This window comes from Bos mutus, chromosome 12 (assembly GCF_027580195.1).
Source record: "Bos mutus isolate GX-2022 chromosome 12, NWIPB_WYAK_1.1, whole genome shotgun sequence".
NCBI lineage: Eukaryota > Metazoa > Chordata > Mammalia > Artiodactyla > Bovidae > Bos > Bos mutus.
The window spans coordinates 52,568,986-52,592,165 of record NC_091628.1 but is presented as its reverse complement, the minus strand read 5'-3'; the positions used below and the strand labels follow the sequence as shown (position 1 = coordinate 52,592,165).

At 40.4% G+C, this 23,180-nt stretch overlaps 1 pseudogene; it reads right to left on the bottom strand.

Moving 5' to 3' along the window:
* Positions 1 to 19,258: 19,258 nt before the first annotated feature.
* On the bottom strand, positions 19,259 to 21,370 carry LOC138990266 (myb/SANT-like DNA-binding domain-containing protein 4 pseudogene; annotated as a pseudogene).
* Positions 21,371 to 23,180: the final 1,810 nt, after the last annotated feature.

Below are 23,180 nucleotides of genomic sequence, written 5' to 3'. Positions count from 1 at the left end.
TACTTCTTTTCTGAATGAGTGGATCTTCCTATGAACACTGGCAAGTGTCACCTCTAAAGCCTTCACCATTAAAATAAAAAGACGCTCCCGGGGACAGGCACAAAGTGAGCGCCAGGGAACGGCGACTGGCTCCAAGCTGAAAGAAGCATATCTAAAAAAAGGATGCGGAGGAGCCAAGATGGCGGAGGAGTAGGACAGGGAGAACACTTTCTCCCCCACAAATTCATCAAAAGAGCATTTAAACGTCGAGTAAATTCCACAAAACAACTTCTGAATGCCGGCAGAGGACATCAGGCACCCAGAAAAGCAATCCAACTCTTCGAAAGGAGGTAGGAAAAAATATAAAAGACAAAAAAAGAGACAAAAGAGGGAGGGACGGAGCTCCATCCCGGGAAGGGAGTCTTAAAAAGAGAGAAGTTTCCAAACACCAGGAAACCTTCTCACTGCCGAATCTGTGCCGAGCTTTGGAAGCACAGAGGGCAACGTAACAGGAAGAAAAAATAAATAAACAATTAAAACTCAAGATTGCGAGTCCTACGGTAACTCCCCAGTGGAGAAGCAGCGCAGACGCCTGCAGGCGCCATTAACAAGCGGGGGCTGGGCAGGGAGGCGCAGCGCGGGCTGCATCGCTTAGAGTAAGAATCTGGCCTGAATACCCTGAGCACTATCTGAGCGAAATAATTTGGGCTAACAAACCAGACTGTGGGATATCTACTACGCGAAAAGCCAGCCCCAACCTAAGACCGCCAGGCCCATGCACGGAACAAAGAATTGAACAGAGATAGCCGGCTGCAGACCTTCCTCCGGTGATAGGCAGCCAGAGCCGAAGGGGGCAATCGCAGCCCCAGAGAGACATTATCTATAAAACTGTAAGCAGGCTTCTTTGCTAACTAAAACTTCTTGGGGTCTGGACGGTTAACATCTGCCTAAGAAGGTGCGCCGGTTTTGCGCCCAGATAACCGAGTGGCGGGGAGGCGATAAGTCGCAGCATTGGCGCTCGCCAAACACCTCATCACTTGAGCTGCTCGGACCTGGGAAGAGCACAATACTCAGGCCCAACTGAGTCTGCGCCTCTGAGGACTATCCGAGTGCCTGAACCTGAGCGCGGCTGGACCTGGGAGGTACATGCAACCCAGGGCCAGCCTTGGATTGTTCCCGGCGGAACAACCTAGAGCCCGAGCAGTGTGGGCAGGGAGGCTACACGCGCAGTGAGCGGGGGCAGACCCAGTGTGGCTGAGGCACTGCGAGCGCACGCCAGTGTTATTTGCTTGCAGCATCCCTCCCTCCCTCCCCCACAGCGACTGAACAAAGAGAAGAAATACAGTTCCACCCATCAGAACACTGACACAAGCTTCCCTAACCAGGAAACCTTGACAAGCCACCTGTACAAACCCACACACAGTGAGGAATAGCCACAATAAAGAGAACTCCACAAACTGCCAGAATACAGAAAGGACACCCCCATACTCAGCAATTTAAACAAGATGAAGAGACAGAGGAATAGCCAGCAGATAAAGGAACAGGATAAATGCCCACCAAACCAAACAAAAGAGGAAGAGATAGGGAATCTACCTGATAAAGAATTCCGAATAATGATAGTGAAATTGATCCAAAATCTAGAAATTAAAATGGAATCACAGATAAATAGCTTGGAGACAAGGATTGAGAAGATGCAAGAAAGGTTTAACAAGGACCTAGAAGAAATAAAAAAGAGTCAATATACAATGAATAATGCAATAAATGAAATTAAAAACACTCTGGAGGCAACAAATAGTAGAATAACAGAGGCAGAAGATAGGATTAGTGAATTAGAAGATAGAATGGTAGAAATAAATGAATCAGAGAGGATAAAAGAAAAACGAATTAAAAGAAATGAGGACAATCTCAGAGACCTCCAGGACAATATTAAATGCTACAACATTCGAATCATAGGGGTTCCAGAAGAAGAAGACAAAAAGAAAGACCATGAGAAAATACTTGAGGAGATAATAGTTGAAAACTTCCCTAAACTGGGGAAGGAAATAATCACCCAAGTCCAAGAAACCCAGAGAATCCCAAACAGGATAAACCCAAAGGCGAAACACCCCAAGACACATATTACTCAAATTAACAAAGATCAAACACAAAGAACAAATATTAAAAGCAGCAAGGGAAAAACAACAAATAACACACAAGGGAATTCCCATAAGGATAACAGCTGATCTTTCAATAGAAACTCTTCAAGCTAGGAGGGAATGGCAAGACATACTTAAAATGATGAAAGAAAATAACCTACAGCCCAGATTATTGTACCCAGCAAGGATTTCATTCAAGTATGAAGGAGAAATCAAAAGCTTCTCAGATAAGCAAAAGCTGAGAGAATTCTGCACCACCAAACCAGCTCTACAACAAATACTAAAGGATATTCTCTAGACAGGAAACACAAAAATGGTGTATAAATTCGAACCCCAAACAATAAAGTAAATGGCAACGGGATCATACTTATCAGTAATTACCTTAAACGTAAATGGGTTGAATGCCCCAACCAAAAGACAAAGACTGGCTGAATGGATACAAAAACAAGACCCCTACATATGTTGTCTACAGGAGACCCACCTCAAAACAGGGGACACATACAGACTGAAAGTGAAGGGCTGGAAAAAGATTTTCCATGCAAATAGGGACCAAAAGAAAGCAGGAGTAGCAATACTCATATCAGATAAAATAGACTTTAAAACAAAGGCTGTGAAAAGAGACAAAGAAGGTCACTACATAATGATCAAAGGATCAATCCAAGAAGAAGATATAACAATTATAAATATATATGCACCCAACACGGGAGCACCGCAGTATGTAAGACAAATGCTAACAAGTATGAAAGGAGAAATTAACAATAACACAATAATAGTGGGAGACTTTAATACCCCACTCACACCTATGGATAGATCAACTAAACAGAAAATTAATAAGGAAACACAAACTTTAAACGATACAATAGACCAGTTAGACCTAATTGATATCTATAGGACATTTCATCCCAAAACAATGAATTTCACCTTTTTCTCAAGCGCACATGGAACCTTCTCCAGGATAGATCACATCCTGGGCCATAAAGCTAGCCTTGGTAAATTCAAAAAATAGAAATCATTCCAAGCATCTTTTCTGACCACAATGCAGTAAGATTAGATCTCAATTACAGGAGAAAAACTATTAAAAATTCCAACATATGGAGGCTGAACAACACGCTGCTGAATAACAAACAAATCACAGAAGAAATCAAAAAGAAATCAAAATTTGCATAGAAACGAATGAAAATGAAAACACAACAACCCAAAACCTGTGGGACACAGTAAAAGCAGTCCTAAGGGGAAAGTTCATAGCAATACAGGCACACCTCAAGAAACAAGAAAAAGTCAAATAAATAACCTAACTCTACACCTCAAACAACTAGAAAAGGAAGAAATGAAGAACCCCAGGGTTAGTAGAAGGAAAGAAATCTTAAAAATTAGAGCAGAAATAAATGCAAAAGAAACAAAAGAGACCATAGCAAAAATCAACAAAGCCAAAAGCTGGTTCTTTGAAAGGATAAATAAAATTGACAAACCATTAGCCAGACTCATCAAGAAACAAAGGGAGAAAAATCAAATCAATAAAATTAGAAATGACAGTGGAGAGATCACAACAGACAACATAGAAATACAAAGGATCATAAGAGACTATTATCAACAATTATATGCCAATAAAATGGACAACGAGGAAGAAATGGACAAATTCTTAGAAAAGTACAACTTTCCAAAACTCGACCAGGAAGAAATAGAAAACCTTAACAGACCCATCACAAGCATGGAAATTGAAACTGTAATCAAAAATCTTCCAGCAAACAAAAGCCCAGGTCCAGACGGCTTCACAGCTGAATTCTACCAAAAATTTAGAGAAGAGCTAACACCTATCCTGCTCAAACTCTTCCAGAAAATTGCAGAGGAAGGTAAACTTCCAAACTCATTCTATGAGGCCACCATCATCCTAATACCAAAACCTGACAAAGATGCCACAAAAAAAAAAACTATAGGCCAATATCACTGATGAACATAGATGCAAAAATCCTAAACAAAATTCTAGCAATCAGAATCCAACAACACATTAAAAGATCATACACCATGACCAAGTGGGCTTTATCCCAGGGATGCAAGGATTCTTCAATATCCATAAATCAATCAATGTAATACACCACATTAACAAATTGAAAAACAAAAACCATATGATTATCTCAATAGATGCAGAGAAAGCCTTTGACAAAATTCAACACCCATTTATGATAAAAACTCTCCAGAAAGCAGGAATAGAAGGAACATACCTCAACATAATAAAAGCTATATATGACAAACCCACAGCAAACATTATCCTCAATGGTGAAAAATTGAAAGCATTTCCTCTAAAGTCAGGAACAAAACAAGGGTGCCCACTTTCACCATTACTATTCAACATAGTTTTGGAAGTTTTGGCTACAGCAATCAGAGCAGAAAAAGAAATAAAAGGAATCCAAATTGGAAAAGAAGAAGTAAAACTCTCACTATTTGCAGATGACATGATCCTCTACATAGAAAACCCTAAAGACTCCACCAGAAAATTACTAGAACTAATCAATGATTATAGTAAAGTTGCAGGATATAAAATCAACACACAGAAATCCCTTGCATTCCTATACACTAATAATGAGAAAACAGAAAGAGAAATTAAGGAAACAATTCCATTCACCATTGCAACGAAGAGAATAAAATACTTAGGAATATATCTACCTAAAGAAACTAAAGACCTATATATAGAAAACTATAAAACACTGGTGAAAGAAATCAAAGAGGACACTAATAGATGGAGAAATATACCATGTTCATGGATTGGAAGAATCAATATAGTGAAAATGAGTATACTACCCAAAGCAATTTATAGATTCAATGCAATCCCTATCAAGCTACCAACAGTATTCTTCACAGAGCTAGAACAAATAATTTCACAATTCATATGGAAATACAAAAAACCTCGAATAGCCAAAGCGATCTTGAGAAAGAAAAATGGAACTGGAGGAATCAACCTACCTGACTTCAGGCTCTACTACAAAGCCACAGTTATCAAGACAGTATGGTACTGGCACAAAGACAGAAATATAGATCAATGGAACAAAATAGAAAGCCCAGAGATAAATCCACGCACATATGGACACCTTATCTTTGACAAAGGAGGCAAGAATATACAGTGGATTAAAGACAATCTCTTTAACAAGTGGTGCTGGGAAATCTGGTCAACCACTTGTAAAAGAATGAAACTAGAACACTTTCTAACACCATATACAAAAATAAACTCAAAATGGATTAAAGATCTCAACATAAGACCAGAAACTATAAAACTCCTAGAGGAGAACATAGGCAAAACACTCTCTGACATACATCACAGCAGGATCCTCTATGACCCACCTCCCAGAATATTGGAAATAAAAGCAAAAATAAACAAATGGGACCTAATTAAACTTAAAAGCTTCTGCACATCAAAGGAAACTATTAGCAAGGTGAAAAGACAGCCTTCAGAATGGGAGAAAATAATAGCAAATGAAGCAACCGACAAACAACTAATCTCAAAAATATACAAGCAACTCCTACAGCTCAACTCCAGAAAAATAAATGACCCAATCAAAAAATGGGCCAAAGATCTAAATAGACATTTCTCCAAAGAAGACATACAGATGGCTAACAAACACTTGAAAAGATGTTCAACATCACTCTTTATCAGAGAAATGCAAATCAAAACCACTATGAGGTACCATTTCACACCAGTCAGAATGGCTGCGATCCAAAAGTCTACAAATAATAAATGCTGGAGAGGGTGTGGAGAAAAGGGAACCCTCTTACACTGTTGGTGGGAATGCAAATTAGTACAGCCACTATGGAGAACAGTGTGGAGATTCCTTAAAAACTGGAAATAGAACTGCCTTATGATCCAGCAATCCCACTGCTGGGCATACACACTGAGGAAACCAGAAGGGAAAGAGACACGTGTACCCCAATGTTCATCGTAGCACTGTTTATAATAGCCAGGACATGGAAGCAACCTAGATGTCCATCAGCAGATGAATGGATAAGAAAGCTGTGGTACATATACACAATGGAGTATTACTCAGCCATTAAAAAGAATACATTTGAATCAGTTCTAATGAGGTGGATGAAACTGGAGACTATTATACAGAGTGAAGTAAGCCAGAAGGAAAAACATAAATACAGTATACTAACGCATGTATATGGAATTTAGAAAGATGGTAACGATAACCCTGTGTACGAGACAGCAAAAGAGACACTGATGTATAGAACAGTCTTATGGACTCTCGTGGGAGAGGGTGGGAAGATTTGGGAGAATGTCATTGAAACATGTGAAATGTCATGTATGAAACGAGATGCCAGTCCAGGTTCAGTGCACGATGCTGGATGCTTGGGGCTGGTGCGCTGGGAAGGCCCAGGGGATGGTATGGGGAGGTTGGGAGGGAGGAGGGTTCAGGATGGGGAGCATGTGATTTTTTTTAAAAGTAATAAAGAGAATTAAAAAAAAAAAAAAAAAATAAAAAAAAATAAAAAATAAAATAAAATAAAATAAAATAAAAAGACATCACAGGCTAAATAGCAAGCTATGAACTGAAAAAGAAAGGCTTCATGAGTTTATGTTACAGAATCAAATATTCTTTATGTGTCCTATGTATGAATGGAGGTCACTGTTACTCACCCAGTTCCTGAAGAAGTTATGTGGTCTGTGTACCTGCATCTTCATCCCAGATTCTAGAAAAGGGGTACATATAAGAGGCCTTATTCTCTGATGACTGAAACCTATAAGCATACACTCCCTCTCTGCCTTTCTTCCCAAACAAGCCCCACTTTGCCTCTGTTAGAATGAAAACACTAAGTGGAAGTGAAGGTCTGTCTTAAGTCACTTCAGTCGTGTCCGACTCTTTGTAACCCCATGGACTGCAGCCTACCAGGCTCCTCTGTCCATGGGATTTTCCAGGCAAGAGTACTGGAGTGGGTTGCCATTGCCGTCTCTGAGACTTAATTCCTAGTGGGTTTCTAATGAAGCTACTTGATAAAGTCTGCTGTCCTTTACTCTCATCCAAACCCTTACTTCTCCAACAGTAAGGAAAAAGCAAAACTGGGCTTAAACTGGTAAGGCACCCCATAGGAGTCTCCAGTGAAGTAAAAGGCTGGAGTAGTAAAGCAATGGGTCGTATTATAAAAGAGCAGCATTAAACACCCTCCTCTCCTTTCACTCATTCAGCAGAGTCATGGCAGAGAGAAATTGTGTGTGCCCTTTCAGGGACCTCCTGAGTTGACTGCAAAGATTAGAAGGGAAGAAAGCCAACAGAAAGCCAACAGTTTTCACATAACTGTGTGATCTGCCAGGATGGCACAGGCAAATCAAGAAATGTTAAAAAATCATGTCAAATGATGTCATTTAGTGAAGGTAACCAGAGTTATTTAAAAATAACAACAAGAAATCACTATGGAGAGGAACTCACTGAAAGCACTTCAGAAATTTCCAGGCAAACGCCTACCCACAGAAGAAAATTTCTTGTTGCATGTTAAGTTCCCATTGTCCTGTGAGTGTTTGGACAGCTTCTGGATTTCCCAGGAAAGGTATGCAACCTTGTGGGCTGACCCACCCTTCACAGCCAAATCTGACAAGGTCTGAGTAAATACACTCTCAAAAGCAAAGACATTCTTTGGGGATTGTGCAGAAGAATTTGGCAGCTGTGCCTTCCTTCTGAGGTGTGGCATAAAGAACAAGTTTCCTGGCCAAGGGCATGGGGTTAGCTGCAGCCTCTCTAGAAGAAATCATTACTAACCTGTGTTTATCCAGAAATCCATGTTTACATTAAAATACCCATAGTCTTTCTCTGCTACTGATATATTTAATATATTAAAACATAGCAAAAAAAAAAAAAAAAAAACTTAGCCTGGCAAATGTTACTTGCACTGAACCAAGTGAAGGATGGAACTTGTACAAGATGCTATGCATGAGTACCATTTCTACTTCTTTCTTTTCTCTCCTCCTTCCTTCTGGAGGCTCAGATGGTAAAGAGTCTGCCTGCAGTGTGGGAGACCCGGGTTCGATCCCTGGATGGGGAAGATCCCCTGGAGAAGGAAATGGCAACCCACTTCAGTATTCTTGCCTGGAAAATCCCATGAATGGAGGAGCCTGGTGGGCTACAGTCCATGGGGTCGCAAAGAGTCGGACACGGCTGAGCAGCTTCTCTCTCCTTCCATGGGACAGCAGTGAAACAGCTTCTGATATTCGCGGTAGGCTTTGAGAACCCAGTAAGGAAGACTTTAGTACCTCATACATTCCAGGAGGGATGACAGGCCTTAGACCCAGAACTGGCCTCTGTGGTGTCCTTTTCAATCCCAGAGGGCACTGTACATGCAGAGAGATGCTAATGTCTTTCTAACTATGATCTTGTTTCCACTGGGCTTCCCTGGAGGCTCAGACAGTAAAGAATTTACCTGCAATGCAGGAGACCTGGGTTCGTACCCTGGGTTGGGAAGATCCCCTACAGAAGGGGATAGCTACCCACTCCAGTATTCTTGCTTGGAGAATTCCATGGACAGAGGAATCTGGTGGTCTACAGTCCCTGGAGTTGCAAAGAATTGGACATGACTGAGCGACTAACGTTTTGTTTCCACAGGCCATGTCAGTTATGTGAAAAGTCAAAGTCTTGAAAAGAATTCGTTTCCAGCCCCCACCCCGACCCCCGCCACCTTTTTATCTCAAGGATTCCAACCAGACCAGCCTGAGATCTAGTTCCTATTTTTGATGTGTGGTTCTGCTTGTGGTTGGACAGGGTACAATACTGGGTGATAAAGGTATTGTTATTCTGTTGGTTTGCAAAGTGGTGAAACTACTTCTCTATCAGAAGGGAGGAGTCTCAGGCTGAGTGGGAGAACCAGGGAAGACTGCAGAGATGACCTGAACTATCACCCTGGGCTGAGAGTTGAGTCTCTTGTTAGTTCTCAATGAGAGTCAATTATCACAGCCCTGTGAATCATTCGTGAACTAGGCATGAACCTCCTGAATGCCAGCATTGAGTGGGTGGTGTACTAAAGGGCTTTTTGCTGTTGTTATTTAGGGGTTTCTTTTTTTTTTTTTTTTTTGCAATAAGGAAGACTCTGACTCATCCATGGACAGGGGAAGATGAAATAATAGGCCAGTTCCTAAAGGCCAGAAAGACCAACTACAAAACATGCTAGGAGGGATGCTAGGAGAAAAACATCATACAAAATATTTGGGATGGTATCAGCCCTTTGCGACTGAAGGTTACCTCAGGGCAGAAGGCTTCTCTGGTGGCTCAGAGGTGAAGAATTGGCCTGCAATGCAGAAGACCCAGGTTCAATCCCTGGTTGGGAAGATCTGCTAGAGAAGGGAATGCTTACGCATTCCAGTATTCTTGCCTGGGAAATCCACGGACAGAGGAGCCTGACGGGCTACAGTCCAGGAGGTCCCAAGAGTTGGACACAACTTAGTGACTAAACTAAGCCTCCTCTACCTGCCTCCTTAGCTGCGTGGCATTGGGGCAACAAGCGGCCGAGAGGAGATACCCCACATCCAAGGTCAGGAGGGGCAGCTGAGAGGAGATACCCCACGTCCAAGCTAAGGAGCAGCGGCTACACTTTGCTGGAGCAGCCATGAAGAGATATCCCACATCCAAGGTAAGAGAAACCCAAGTAAGACAGTGGGCACTGAGAGAGGGCATCAGAGGGCAGACAGACTGAAACCACAACTAGCCAATCTGATCACATGGACCACAGCCTTGTCTAACTCAGTGAATCTAAGCCATGCCATGTGGAGCCACCCAAGACAGGCGGGTCATGGTGGAGAGGTCTGATAGAATGTGGTCCACTGGAGAAGGGAATGGCAAACCACTTCAGTTCTTGTGTTGAGAACCCCACGAGCAGTATGAAAAGGCAAAAACATAAGACACTGAAAGATGAACTCCCCAGGTCGGTAGGTGTCCAATATGCTACTGGAGATCAGTGGAGAAATAACTCCACAAAGAATGAGGGGATGGAGCCAAAACAAAAACAACAGTCAGTTGTGGATGTGACTGGTGACAGAAGCAAGGTCTGATGCTGGAAAGAGCAATATTGCATAAGAACTTGGAATGTCAGGTCCATGAATCAAGGCAAATTGGAAGTGGCCAAACAGGAGATGGCAAGAGTGAACGTTGACATTCTAGGAATCAGAGAACTAAAATGGACTGGAATGGGTAAATTTAACTCAGATGACCATTTTATCTACTACTGTGGGCAGGAATCCCTTAGAAGAAATGGAGTAGGCATCATGGTCAACAAAAGAGTCTGAAATGCAGTACTTGGATGCAATCTCAAAAACGACAGAATGATCTCTGTTCGTTTCCAAGGCAAACCATTCAGTATCACAGTAATCCAAGTCCATGCCACAACACTGAAGAAGCTGAAGTTGAATGGTTCTATGAAGATCTACAAGACCTTTTAGAACTAACACCCAAAAAAGATGTCCTTTTCATTATAGGGGACTGGAGTGCAAAAGTAGGAAGTCAAGAAACACCTGGAGTAACAGGCAAATTTGGCTTTGGAGTACAGAATGAAGCAGGGCAAAGACTAATAAAGTTTTGCCAAGAGAACGCACTGGTCATAGCAAACACCCTCTCCCAACAACACGAGAGAATACTCTACACATGGACATCACCCGATGGTCAACACCGAAATCAGATTGATTATATTCTTTGCAGCCAAAGATGGAGAAGCTCTATACAGTCAGCAAAAACAAGACCGGGAGCTGACTGTGGCTCAGATCATGAACTCCTTATTGCCAAATTCAGACTTAAATTGAAGAAAGTAGGGAAAACCACTAAACCATTCAGGTATGACCAAATCAAATTCCTTATGATTAAACAGTGGAAGTGAGAAATAGATTTAAGGGACTAGATCTGATAGAGTGCCTGATGAACTATGGATGGAGTTTCATGACATTGTACAGGAGGCAGTGATCAAGGCCATCCCTAAGAAAAAGAAATGCAAAAAGGCAAAATAGTTGTCTGAAGAGGCCTTATGAATAGCTGAGAAAAGAAGAGAAGTGAAAGGCAAAGGAGAAAAGGAAAGATATACCCTTTTGAATGCAGAATTCCAAAGAATATGAAGGAGAGATAAGAAAGCCTTCCTCAGTGATCAGTGCAAAGAAATAGAGGAAAACAACAGAATGGGAAAGACTAGAGATCTCTTCAAGAAAATTAGAGATACCAAGGGAACATTTCATGCAAAGATGGGCACAATAAAGGACAGAAATGGTATGGACCTAACAGAAGCAGAAGATATTAAGAAGAGGTGGCAAGAATACACAGAAGAACTGTACAAAAAAGATCTTCACAACCCAGATAATCACGATGGTGTGATCACTCAGCTAGAGCCAGACATCCTGGAATGTGAAGTCAAGTGGGCCTTAGGAAGCATCACTACGAACAAAGCTAGTGGAGGTGATGGAATTCCAGTTGAGCTATTTCTAATCCTTAAAGATGATGCTGTGAAAGTGCTGCACTCAACATGCCAGCAAATTTGGAAAACTCAGCAGTGGCCATAGGACTGGAAAAGGTCAGTTTTCATTCCAATCCCAAAGAAAGGCAATGCCAAAGAATGTTCAAACTACTGCACAATTGCACTCATCTCACATGCTAGTAAAGTAATGCTCAAAATTCTTCAAGCCAGGCTTCAGCAATACGTGAACTGTGAACTTCCAGTTGTTCAAGCTGGTTTTAGAAAAGGCAGAGGAACCAGAGACCAAATTGCCAACATCTGCTGGATCATCGAAAAAGCAAGAGAGTTCCAGAAAAACATCTATTTCTGCTTTATTGACTATGCCAAAGCCTTTGACTGTGTGGATCACAATAAACTGTGGGAAATTCTGAAAGAGATGGGAATACCAGACCACCTGATCTGCCTCTTGAGAAATCTTTATGCAGGTCAGGAAGCAACAGTTAGAGCTGGACATGGAACAACAGACTGGTTCCAAATAGGAAAAGGAGTACATCAAGGCTGTATATTGTCACCCTGCTTGTTTAACTTATATGCAGAGTACATTATGAGAAATGCTGGGCTGGATGAAGCACAAGCTGGAATCAAGATTGCCAGGAGAAATATCAATAACCTCAGATATGCAGATGACACCACCCTTATGGCAGAAAGTGAAGAACTAAGGAGCCTCTTGATGAAAGTGAAAGAGGAGAGTGAAAAAGTTGCCTTAAAGCTCAACATTCAGAAAACTAAGATCATGGCATCTGGTCCCATCACTTCATGGCAAATAGGGAAACAGCAGAAACAGTGGCTGACTTCATTTTGGGGGGCTCCAAAATCACTGCAGATGGTGACTGCAGCCATGAAATTAGAAGATGCTCACTCCTTAGAAGAAAGGTTATGACCAAGCTAGACAGGATATTAAAAAGCAGAGACATTACTTTACCAACAAAGGTCCATCTAGTCAAGGCTATGGTTGTTCCAGTAGTCATACATGAATGTGAGAATTGGAATACAAAGAAAGCTGAATGCTATAGAATTGATGTTTTTGAACTGTGGCATTGGAGTAGACTCTTGAGAGTCCCTTGGACTGCAAGGAGATCCAACCAGTCCATCCTTAAAGGAAATAAATCCCAGGTGTTCATTGGAAGGACTGATGTTGAAGCTGAAACTCCAATACTTTGGTCACCTGATGCAAAGATCTGACTCATTTGAAAAGACCCTGATGCTGGGAAAGATTGAGGGCAGGAGGAGAAGGGGATGACAGAGGATAAGATGGCTGGATGGCATCACTAACTCAATGGACATAAGTTTGGGTAAACTCTGGAAGTTGGTGATGGACAGGAAGGCCTGGCATGCTGCAGTCCATGGGGTCGCAAAGAGCTGGATACAACTGAGCAACTGAACTTAACTGAACTAGTGACTAAACTACCACCACCAGTGGATTATAGCCATTCTCTTCCCTCAGCCCATATTAGGACACTAGAGTTTTGCCCACTCAGCTGTACCATCCATGGCCCATGTTTTCTAGTTCAGTCTTAAGGAGGAAAGTATTCATAGGACTGCAAGAGGAACAATATGGATACCATACTTCAATCAAAGCCAGTCCATCCTGGCTGCTCCCCTCTTCCATTTAAAGCCAAGAGAAACTAAGAGCAGAGCCTGCTGCTGCTGCTGCTAAGTCGCTTCAGGCGTGTCCAACTCTGTGCGACCCCATAGACGGCAGCCCACCAGGCACCCCCATCCCTGGGATTCTCCAGGCAAAAACACTGGAGTAGGGTTGCCATTTCCTTCTCCAATGCACGAAAGTGAAAAGTGAAAGTGAAGTAGCTCAGTCGTGTCCGACTCTTAGCGACCCCATAGACTGCAGCCTACCAGGGTCCTTCATCCATGGGATTTTCCAGGCAAGAGTACTGGAGTAGGTTGCCATTGCCTTCTCCGAGAGCAGAGCCTAGAGACAGCTAAACCATAAAGACACAAAGCCCTAGAGCACAGCCGTACTGAGTAACTGGCACAAGAATTTTGCTGAGGACTTTAAAGGGCAAATGGACTTTAAGTGAATGTAGAGGATCAAGTTCACTGTCCAAAAGAAGCAGAAAAAAATAATCCTTTGTCCTGATAGAAAACACGACTGAACTGTCAGAGCAACACAAGTTTGCTCCCTGAACCGTATTTCCTGTGTCTACAGACTGCAGTATTCTTGCCAGAGAATTCCAGGGACAGGGGAGCCTGGTGGGATGCAGTTCTTGAGTTGCAAAGAGTTGGACATGACTGAGTGACTAATGTTTTCCTTCACTTTCACAGAAGTCAGTAAAATTGTGTATCTTCCAAGGACTCAGGGCCAGGAGCATGGTTGCTTTTCCAGTTAGAAAAACAGGAGGCTCAAGGAAGGAGCAGACTCCATCATGAAAGCACAATTTAGGAGTTGGCTGGGCAGACTCAGATTCAGTGGGTTGGCCACTGAGAAGAGTACAGAAAATCTTCTCAGCCATGTAGCTGCCTGAGGGTGCCCAATGCAGAAGGAAACTAGGCAATTCCTATTGGAATCTATTGGGTCTGCTATAATACATCTATGAGAGTTTATTTTGCAGATGACCCAATGATCATTCATTGAAAGCCAAAATAAAATATAATTTTCTACTTTTAAAAATCTCCAAATTTGTTATGACTCCTAAAAAACAAAAACAAATGATGAAAAACAACAACAAAAAAACCTTTGGCAATATTTAGATCTTCATGGATGATAAATTAATTGACTAGGCTGGGTGTGGTTTAAAGTTCACAATAGTATTAGCTGTTTCTTTAGCTGAGTTTTTCTCGATTTGAAACTTGCAATTTTTTAAATTAACAGGATATATTTTTTAGAGTGATTTTCGTTTTACAGAAAAAATTAGGCAGAAAATACAAAGTTCTCATGTACCCCCTTTCCCACCCCCCAGCCCGGGTCTCTTCTATTACGAATCTCGTGCATTAGTGTGGCATATTTGTTATGTGGATGAGCTGACATTGATTATTATTAACTAAAGCCCACAGCTTACAGGAGTACACTGTGTTGAGCCACTCTATGGATTTAGACAAATGTAGAATGTCTTGTACCCACCATTACACATCAGAAAGAGTACTTTCACTGCCTTAAAAATCCCCTGTGTGCCATCTACTTACTCTCCCTCTTCTGGCCACAAACCCTTGGCAAACAATGATTTTTCTGTTTGTTTTTAATTCCCTATAGTTTGCCTCTTTCAGAGTGGCATATAGTTGGAATCATAGTACATAGCCATTTTAAACCAGCTTCTTTCACTTAGCAACATGCATTTTAAGGTACAACTGCATATTTTTATTTATGTGGTGGTGAAAAAATGAAATGGATAAAGAGAGCACAGTCAGTTTTAAAAAGAAATACTCCTAGTGGGCTGCCAATAATTCTCTCTCTCTCTCTCCCCTCACTCTCATACACACACATACACACATTGGTTCTCAGCTTCAATGACTCCTCCCTTTACAGGCTCTGAATGCTGAGAGTTCCTTAATTCATTAAATGTTATAAAACAATTAATATTAGATATATCTCTGACTTCATTTAACCAATCAGTAAGAAAGGAGGTTCAGAAGCAATTTCATTGGCACCCTCAATAATGCGAACAGGAAACAGGAAGCAAGGAATATTGAATTTCTAAGAAGATTTCATCTTCTCGAGCATACAATGCACTATGGAACCCAACTGATCTTCAGCAAAGAGCAAAGAGCCACTAACTCAAAAAGAATTTTCATGCACAGAAAAAAAAAAATTAAACTTTAACACTCATATAGTCACCAAATATATTTGAACTTTTATTATGTTTCAGGAAATTTGCTAGTTGAGAAAGGCAAAATGGCATAAAAGGAAGAAAAACCCTTAATTTCATAGAGTGTTTAGCCTTAGAGAGTTCTCCTATCTAGTAAATGGTAGAGCATGGTTTTAACCTCAATCTTGTTTACTTCCCAACCCCTGCACTTGACTGCTGTAGTTTTACATTAAGAATTAGTTCCTTGGGAGGGGCGTTCAGGATGGAGGGGACACATATGCCCATGGCCGATTCATGTTGATGTATAGCAAAAACCATCACAATATTGTAAAGTAATTATCCTCCAAAGACATAAATAAATTAAAAAAAAAGAATTAGCTCCTCTTGAATACTTCCATCTTAGATTTGGGGTCTATAGTCAAGCAATAGTTGAAGATCCTAAATTGTTGCCTTTCATATTTGTTCTTTCACATAAAAAGTGAAGCTGGTGCTAACGGGTAAAAGAGTTGAAATATTCATTGATATTTTATGCTAAAGTTCACTTTGCTGAGTTCTGAACAAATGAGCTACCAAAATTTTTCACTGTTCAGATTGCCTTATGGTTGTCTCAACATAACAACCAGCATTTTGAACTACAGAGCAATAATTTGGATATTATTTTTCTAATTGATGCCAAAAATTCAAATGACCCAGTTTGACTAGCTAATTTGTCACTGTGAGCAGCATCAGCACAGCCATCAGAGATATCAGATTAAATATTACCCCAAATGAAAGGTGGGGCTCCAGGAGAAGTAGAACAAAAGCCATGCCAAAGCAGATAAATACACACCCTCCTGTAAAGATTATTGCCAACTGTCTTTAAGACAAAGCCAGAGAAAATCTTCTCATCCAGGTTTACTTCATCTTAGTTTCCCCTGGTCTAATTCTAAATACCCTGGATGTTGCTACTGCACCACAGCTCCATCTTGACCTTTAAAAACCTACCAGCCGAGATGGTTGGCTGAAATCTGAAATATGCCATTTTATCGTTTCACCTGATTGTACCATCTGCTGGAAAAGAGGCGAGGAGGATGAAGTTGAGGTATCTGGTCACATACCATATATGTGAGACCACAGAAGGTGAGGGTTTGTCAAGCTCGCAGAGCATCTGCACGTGTCCCTGCTGGCCTGTCCAGTACCCTCTTTACTGAGAAGACAACAAAACCAACCCTGGCTGGTTGTCACGCCAAGATTCTCTGATTAATGGACCTGTCATTGTGGGAAGTTGTCCAGTCTAAACTCTGAGATCACCAAACCCTAGAAAAACTACCAAAATATTCTTTGGCCGCCTGCCAAAAGGAACATTAAATGGCTCTGAATCACAGTTCTGGATTACAAGCCCAGAGTGACCAAAAAGCATATTCTTCCTTGTTTAGAATACCGACAAGGTAGTAATTCTCATCCATAGGACTAGCTCTTGCTATGGTAGCAAACCCTGATCATTTATTTTTCTCTTTTTTAAGACAGGGGAAAGTTAGACTTCTCTTTCCTCAGACGCTCAAGAACGACTAGAAATATGACAAGGATATTGTCTTTGGGTCAAAATGGAGTGCTTGACCCCTGGAATCCAAATATTAATCCAATTTGCCTTTTGAAAAGTTGCTATAAAGGTAGGGCATTATAAAGTGAAAATTTGACTGTATTAAGCCTATAGTTTCTTTTTTTAACCTATAAGTAGATTTTTTTAACCTCTAAGATAAAAATTGTTCCAACTTGAGCCTAATGCCTGCACATCATTGTAATCTGTAGTGTCACTCAGTTCAGTCACTCAGTCATATCCGACTCTTTGTGAGCCCATGAACCACAGCATGCCAGGCCTCCCTGTCCATCACCAACTCCCGGATTCCACCCAAATCCATTTCCATCAAGTCAGTGATGCCAGCCAACCATCTCATCCTCTGTCGTCCCCTTCTCCTCCTGACCTCAATCTTTCCTAGCATCAGGGTCTTTTCAAGTGAGTCAGCTCTTCGCATCAGGTGGCCAAAGTATTGGAGTTTCAGTTTCCAGTGAACACCCAGAATGGTCTCCTTTAGGATGGACTGGTTGAATCTCCTTGCAGTCCAACGGACTCTCAAGAGTCTTCTCCAACACCACAATTCAAAAGCATCAATTCTTTGGTGCTCAGCTTTCTTCACAGTCCAACTCTCACATGCATACAACCACTGGAAAAACCATAGCCTTGACTAGATGGACCTTTGTAGACAAAGTAATGTCTCTGCTTTTTAATATACTGTCTAGGTTGGTCATAACTTTCTTTCCAAGGAGTAAGCGTCTTTTAATTTCATGGCTGCAATCACCATCTGCAGTGATTTTGGAGCCCAGAAAAATAAAGTCAGCCACTGTTTCCCCATCTATTTGCCATGAAGTGATGGGACTGGATGCCATGATCTTAGTTTTCTGAATGTTGACTAAATTCAGACAAAATACCAAGACCTGGTCAACGATGTAAAAACAGATATACTTAGGTGCGATCCCTTGAAAGCTGAGTATGAGCAGGAATTGAGGAGTTCAGTAGCTAGTGAGTTATGGAGGTAAAGGGGATTCAGGACTATGGTCCACACATCATCTTAACAGGGACAACAACATCCAGTTTCTAAAGAAAATGAGAGTCAATCATCATACAAAAAAAAAAAAAAAAATTGGAGTATAGTTGCTTTACACTGCTGTGTCAGTTTCTTATGTACATAAAGTGAATTTTATATATATGTATATATATATATATATCCTCTTTTTTGGGTTTCCTTCCCATTTAGGCCACACAGTGCTCTGAGTAGAGTTCCCTGTGCTATCCAGTACATTCTTGTTAGCTATCCGTTCTATAGATAGTAGTGTATATATGTCAATCCCATTTCACCCCATCCCCTTTGCCCCTTGGTGCCCTACATTTGTTCTCTGTATCTGTGTCTCTATTTCTGTTTTGCAAATAAGATCATCTATACCATTTTTCTGGAAGAGGGTACGGCAACCCACTCCAGTATTCCTGCCTGGAGAATCCTAAGGACAGAGAAGCCTGTAAGTCTACAGTCCATGGGTTCGCAGAGTCAGACATGACTGAAGCAACTGAGCATTGCATACCATTTTTATAGATTCCACATGTACCCAATTCCTTTTATTTTTTTTTTTTTTTTTTATTTTTTCTATGGTAGAAGCATTTATTTCAATTATACAAAAATAACACTATTCCAAACTCAAGGTAACTAAAATGTGTATTTTTGCCTTATATACCCATACTCAAATGCTACATATGGTTTCAAGACATTCTTAAATAAACAAGAATCAATTTAGAATCAAGGTAGTATCTGTCAATAGAAGAGACTTACTAAGGCTACATATACTGGAAATGGGAAAATACAAAATGATCTCATGCAGTGAGTCTCAACTTTAGTGTGCATCAGAATCATCTGGACAGTGGAAAAATTACGTTTAGGAGACTGAAGGCAAATCACCAGATTAAGTAAACCCTGGGTCTCAGAATAAATACCAAAACGACTGACTAAAGATACAAACTCTGTTTCACAGGGAAGAACAAAGACAAAATGCATCATGATATATGAAATCAGTCATTTACGCAAAGTGTGAATTCTCTAAGCCTCAGGTTCAGGAATACTACTACTCTCAAGACTTTTTCTACAGATTAGGTCAGATAGTGTGCAAGAGTGCTTCCCTAATTCATAATACACCACTACTATCATTATTTCATCACCATCATTACTATTGGATACAGAGGACATTCTCCCCAACCCCCATTCCCAGTTCCAAATAGTTATTATCTATTTTAAAAATCAAATGACCACTTACTGAGTTCCAGTTCATTGACTACTGGCACCATTTTTAAACTGGTAACATTCTTACTAGCTTCAACTAAGTATATTATTTATTTCAATACATGGTTGAAATGACAATTTTTATCTAAACTACTGGCTTAGTCAATGGAGTCACAGAAGAAAGCATAAAGCTTACAAAAATGTGTGCTGTTTCTAAAGCACCAAAGGCTAAATGAATGAACTGCTTTGCAAAGTAACCCACTTTAGATAACCTCTGATGTTGCCTATATTCTTTTCTGACTCTCACATTATCTACAGATGGAAACAAAGGAATAAAACATCTATAATCATCATACCTACAGTCAATATACTATACAGTACTGTTTCATAAAGTTTTGGGCCATTTAAGTAATTCCCACATAAATATCTGCGGTTTTAACATTCTGAAACTGAAACATAGCTAAAGAGGTGCTCAGCCAGGCTAAGACAGGGTTCTTCAACTTCAGCAATATTGCTACTTTGGGTTTGATCATTCTTTTTAGGGGGGAGGGTGGAAACTGTCCTGTGCATTGCAGGATGTAGGCATCCCTAGCCTCTATCTACTATATGCCAGTAGCAATGTGCCCAACTTTCCAATTCTGACAACCAAAAAATGTTGCCAGACATTGCTAAATGTCTTTGAGGGGCCAAAGTCACCCCCAGTTGACAACTACTGAGCTAGAATTTTATACAGACATAATTGTAAACTCTGAATCCATAGACTATACAAGACTATGTGTAATTTTACTAATTTAAAGAGTATAGTACAACAATTTCTGCTATATTGTTTATGCTAGGGCACATAGTTTTCATAGAAGACTTAAGCATATAATTATCCACAAATAATCATCTTTTTCTACTGAAAACACTAACATTAAACAGGGAAAAAAACAACAATACAGCTAATCCTGCAATGATTTTTAAACCTAAACCTGTGGTTTACAAACATTTGATAAATGGAGACCTAGATAAATCACTGCAAGTGTCCTTCCTTCTGAATTCGTAGTCTCTCTTTCTCTACTTGTAAGCGTTCCTTTTCAATCTGCAGCTTCTCTGATTCAAATTTCAAAAAAAAATCTTTTTTCCAGTTGTAAGCGTTCTCTCTCAAGTTTTAACTTCTCAGTTTCTATATCCTGTGGTTGATGTATGGACTTTTCCCCTTGACCAAGTTCACTTTCCAAAGATGGCTTCTCTGAGTTGACTATCTGTAACCTCAGCTTCTCTCTTTCAATCTGCAACCGCTCCTTCTCCAGCTGAAGTCGCTCATGCTCCATGTCTAAATGTCGCAGCCTCTCTTTCTCAATCTGTAGGCGTTCCTTCTCTACCTGCAGTCTTTCAGCCTCAATATCAAGCCTTCGTTTTTCCAATTCTAATTTCTGTTTCTCTATGTTTACAAGCAAATGGGGCTCATCATATGCAGACCTAGATGGTGTTGAGTTCAGAGTAAAAAATTCATCAATGTGGGGGAAATCAGGAAGTTCATTTTCCCTCCTGGAATCTGGTATGACTGATTACAACATTTCTTCTTCCTCTTCAATCTCAAATTCAGGACTCTGGGGATCTCTTTCTTCCTCTTCCACCTTGACCTCAGTTAAGGATCCACCTGCATCCCTGAAATCTGCCACATTTTGCCAATCAAAATTTGTATCACTTCGGAATCCAATCTTTTCATCTATCTCTTCAGTGAGAGAGTCATCTAAATCAGATGTGGGAAGGGGAAACCCTGAACCAACTAGCTTAATGTTTGCCTTCATCTTCTTTCTCTTCATAAGGGCTCATGATCAAGGTACCTTCTTTTCACTTCTGTCCCTGTTCTCTGTTCTCCTTCTCCTACAGCATTCACACACTGTGCAATCTCCTCCCAGGCCATTCGCTTCATCACATTAATTGTTGTATTGAGCTGCTTGGAAAAAATTACTTCTTTCCTTTTCGTAATTTCTTTCAAAAGGGTCTGAGTTTCTTGTACACTGAAATTGCTTTTCCTTTTCCTCTTCAGTTGCTTCATTTTCTAACTTAAATGCAGTTTTTACAGTAAGGAAAGATGTGAAAACAATTTGAGGAAGAATTTTTCTACAAAGTACAAAAATCAAGGACAATTCCTTGTTAGTACTTTGTTTAAATCAGAGTTTTCCATTCATCTAGTAGCACAGGCAGGCTGGATGATGCCTGCAGGCCGGGAAGCGCCACCCCGCCGTCGCCTCCCCAATTCCTTTTAAATTGAACAAATTCATTTGGGTTGGATATCTCCCTAGAAAGTTCTCCATGCACTTTTCACTTTGAGCACTAGAGGGAGACAAAGTAAGAAAAACGATGATTAAAAGACTACGATTCTAATTGATTAAAAGAACACATTTGCGTTAGTATACTGTATTGGTGTTTTTCTTTCTGGCTTACTTCACTCTGTATATGGAATTTAGAAAGATGGTAACAATAACCCTGTGTACAAGACAGCAAAAGAGACACCGATGTATAGATCAGTCTTACGGACTCTGTGGGAGAGGGAGAGGGTGGGGAGATTTGGGAAAATAGCATTGAAACATGTATAATATCATGTATGAAACGAGTCGCCAGTCCAGGTTCGATGCACGGTACTGGATGCTTGGGGCTGGTGCACTGGGACGACCCAGAGGGAGGGGAGGGGAGGCAGGAGGGTGGAGGGTTGAGGATGGGGAACACGGGTATACCTGTGGCGGATTCATTTTGATATTTGGCAGAACTAATACAATATTGTAAAGTTTAAAAAAAAAAAAAAGAACACATTTGTTTCATTAAGGTATTCTTTAGGAGAAGAATACCTTAATGAATTCTTCTTTAGGAGAGGGAAAAAAAGCTTTCAAATAGTGTCCTGGTTTCAAAATATGCTGTTTGGGGTTTTATTTCACAATATTTCAATCCTACTTCTCAGGAATAAATCTACAGCAGAACCTCAGAAGATCTGTTAACTCCTATGAAGATGGAAAAAAAAGTGAAACTGTAACTCAGGTTCAAGAAGAGTTTCGTTTACACCAGCTTATTGTTAAAGGCCTGTTTACTTCTTTTCAGGAAATTACTTTCCAAATTACATTTGGGAGCACATTTTCCACTGTTATTAAGAACTTACTAAGAACAGGGAACAACAACCCATTTCTAACTTTTGGCTTTCTTTTTGAGTACATCAATAGGAAGGTCATGGCTGAAGAAAGAAGTATTACAATTTAGGGCATACATTTCAGCTTCAACTTCTCATAAGGAAAATATGTCTGGGACTTTCATTGTTGATGAAAACAAGTGTTATTAAGCCCTTTTAGGAATTTCCAGGCTTGAACCTTCCATCTGCTGTTCATCTCCACCTTCAAATGGAGCAAAATTTCAGGTGAAGGAAGACTAATCTTCCAAGTGCTACCTCAGTGATTGGTTATAATCATGTCTTCATATATGGAACAATTTTAGAATTAGTTTGATATTGAGATATAATGATGATATTTGAATTTGTAACTGGCCTCATCCAACCAGGGATTGTTCATATTGAAGGGGAAAAAATAACATTGGGTCCCAGTAAATTTACTCAAAGTAATGGTGAAGTAGTACTTGGTAACAAGGGTCATTAAGCCCTTTTGGGAGCTCTGAGGCTTGAACCCTTCGTTCTGCTGTCCATCTCCATTACATGTAAAAATGCATGCATGCAATATGTGTGTGTAATGTAGTTAAGAGCTAGCTAGCCATTGTTTAAACAGAAAAAAAAAGTGGTAATGCCAGTTTTAGGCATTTGAAATATTTTTTGTGGAAGCCAAACATATGCATTTTAAGTGATGGTGCACCTTTGGCTTTTATTTTGCAAAGCTGAATGAGGATAAATGTAGTCAGTCTTTTCTAGGTCCTTAAAATCTGAGGCAGTGTAAGGTCAATAGTGTTGGATACCTCTAAGTTGTTCCATATAGTAAGAGAATGACCTGGAAAAAGTAACGTTACACTTGTGTTTTATTTTTTCCTGAGTTTCAAAACTTAACAGCTCTCATAAACCCTAT